Consider the following 3,241-nt stretch of genomic DNA (forward strand, 5'->3'; position numbering starts at 1 on the left):
GAGACTACGGCTGGTTTTGCTGGTGATGACGAGGAAGTGAACTTTCCCGCGGATGCATTCGGGGCTTCCTTGTCTGGGAGTTTCAACTTTGACCTGTGAGGGTTTTGGCGGGAAAGGGTTTTTCCCATTATCTAGTATTTAGCGGCCGAGTGTGGCCTTTGTTCATATATGTCTGGCCGAGTGTGGCTTTGAACTCCTACCGCTACGCGGTTTATATAATGGATGTCTGTTTGGGTTTAGTTTAGAGCGGGTTTGAAGTGAACATGAGTTGTCGTCTCATATTTATCTTCGTTGAGGCATTCAATCTGTTAGTTCGTTCGAGAGGTGAGTTTTCGTAGAAATCATTTACGATTTTTCGGGAACGTTGAGTTACGAACGAAGAGACAAGTTTTAGGAATCTCGTATCGTTTAGATATCATGTCTTTGATATGTTTGAGACCAATGCGATGGGTTTAGGGCAAGACCTAGGTTTACTCTCGGTTTTAAGGTTTGTGCGGTGACTAGCCGGCTATCGGTTTTCCTGTTGCGATTTTTACCTGATTCGTATCGATTTAAAGTCCGCGATAGGTTCTCGGCTTATACGACTTGTATGGTACGAATTGAGCATCTTTCCAGAGACAATTTTTAAGCTAACTGGAAGTGCTAGATCAAAATTTCAGATTTTTTTTGTAGCGCGCTTTCGTCCTTGTGTTGGACGTTTGAAGATCAAAAGAGTGATCAGGTTGCGTTTGTTTAAGACGGCTGATGTGTTCGTCGGGGCCAATCGACGAGCGGAGTGTAAGATTTGTAGCGGTCGCGTTCGGACAATTTGTTCGTATTTACCTCGATTTTTAGCTTGCGACGTCTCGCAGTTATTTCGAAAACTATACGTATATTTTTGAAGTGAGATTGTTTTGCAATTTTGTCTAAAAAAGAGTGACGCATATTTCGTAAAAAATTTCAAAATCTCGATAGAATTTAATTACAATAACGCATCTTTTCCTATGTGGGAGTATACGAGTATACGCACCCACTCCCCCCCCCCTTTTTGGAGAGGGGGATGGCTGAACTCGTCTCGACGAGCTGCCTACGTACCCCTTTCGAGGATCAAGCCATCTCGTAGTTCTGTTTTATGCCGCAAGCGTTTTCACTCAGGGGTTGTCGCCGTGCTGACCGCCTTGATCGAGATGATCGTGGCAGGGTCAGTGTTCTCCTCCGGATGTTCCGGTTGAATTGTAGTGTTGGCTTCGGCCTCACGTTGAGTTTCAACGCCCGAAGCGTCTGCGTCGGCAGTCAATTTGAAATTGCTTTTTCTCGAAACGTCGCTGGTCGAAGATTTATCGATCTTCGTGCGGTTGCGATTTGCCGTTGCAGAGGTTGTCATCTGTCTTAACTTGTGTTCTGCGAGGAAGCACAGTCGCGACTGTTTCTGACATCCCCAGATAGCTGCGACTTCGTTTGAGGTCGGGAATTTGACGCCCAGGTGGTATGTCGATGGAACGGCTTGCATAGCGTTGATCACGTTGTAGATGGCAGGATGATCGACTACCGCGAACTCTAACTCTACGATTTTTGTGACCTCTTTGGCCATGACAGGTAGCTGAATTGATCCGAGGGTCATCGATACTTCGCCAGAAAAGCCTTTCAGCGGTTTCGGAGTTGGAGTTACTTCTCTGAGTTCGATGCTCATCCGTTTGAGAGTGTCGCGGAAGATCACATTCACCGTGCTCCCCGTGTCAATGAGTACTCTTCCGACTTCCAGATCTCGTATGATGAGGTCTATGACGAGCGGATAGCAGTGAGGCTGATCAATCCCGCTGGCTTCCTCCTTTGTGAAGGTGATTGAGCAGTTCTGATCATCTTTCGTATGAGACCATGTAGGCCAGTTTGCGCTCGACTCCGCCTTCCGCTGATAAGCCTTGATGGCGGAGACCGTATCGTTTCAGAATTGCGATCCTCCGATGATCATGTTGACCCTACGACGATTGTTATCATTTCCCTTGTCGTCTGGTCTCCTGCCGCGTTTATCCCCGGATTGGTTACTTTGTGGAGATCTCTCTGCGGGTGAATTTCTGTCCGGCTTCGGGGGGCGATCAGTCTCGAGGATGAGATCTTTCACGCTGGCTACTTTCGAGAGTTCTACGGCTAGTAGCTTCGCGGCCAGCCTCGCTCCCAAGACTTTGCAGTTAGTCATGGAGTGTCCTCGGGATTGGTGGAACTCGCAGAAGGTGTTTTCGTCATACCCTTGGTTGCGAGTCCACGTATTACCCATGGTTTGGCCCTGGTCTGAGCTGATACCGTAATTATGTCCTTCTTGGGGTTCTTCCCCCTCGTGGTGAACATACTTGTCGTTACGAGGGTTCTTCTTCCTTGTCTCCGGGTCTACATCTTTCGAGGATGATCTTGCCGACTTATGCTTCTGCGATAAGATTTTGGTTTCTTCCTCGATCGTGATGTAGCCCGTTGCCTTGTGGAGGGCGTCTTGGATCGTCCGTGGTTTTTCGAGGGATATCCATTTTCTGAATTTCGACTTGTACCAGAGCGCCTTTCTGAGCGCGTCGATGGCCACCTTGTCGCTTATCCCGCTGACCCTGGACATCACCAACTTGAACCGGCTGATGAACTCGCGGAGGGGTTCCTCCTCCCTCTGGGACAGACTCAAGAGATCGACATCGGAAGTTTCTCTATCTATGAACATAGAGTAATGCTTGAGAAATTCCGATGCGAGCTGTCGGAAACTCCCGATAGAGTTTTGTTTAAGCCGCGCGAACTATTCGAGGGCTGCTCTTTCTAGATTCTCGACGAACAGGCGGCAGTAGCCGGCGTCTCTCTCGCCGTCTTTCAGTCTCGCTCTTCCCATCGTGAGGTGGAAAGCCTGAAGGTGCCATCTCGGATCGGTCGTACCATCATACTTCGGTACTTTGATCTTTCCTTGATCGGACACCCTCGTATCTGAGATGCGAGCGGTGAAAGGGGTTTTCCGAGCCCCTTCCAGCAGTCTGTCGATCTCGAGGACCGCGATCGTAGCATGATGGATTTGAGATTTTACGGCTCTTACTTCTGCCGCAATCTTGGTGATATAGTCACGAAGATCGCGTATATCCGACGTCCCGTCAGCAGGTTTCCGCGCTTATCGGCGTTTACTGCGAGTGAGCTCGGTTTGTTTTTCAGCCAGCTCTTCCTGTTCGTTCCAATAGAGGATTTCCTCCTCTTCTGTCATTGGTTTGTCGAACGGAGAGCTTTCCCGAGTGAATCGGCTTCT

The sequence above is a fragment of the Brassica oleracea genome, chromosome C2 (assembly GCF_000695525.1).
Source record: "Brassica oleracea var. oleracea cultivar TO1000 chromosome C2, BOL, whole genome shotgun sequence".
Taxonomy (NCBI): domain Eukaryota; kingdom Viridiplantae; phylum Streptophyta; class Magnoliopsida; order Brassicales; family Brassicaceae; genus Brassica; species Brassica oleracea.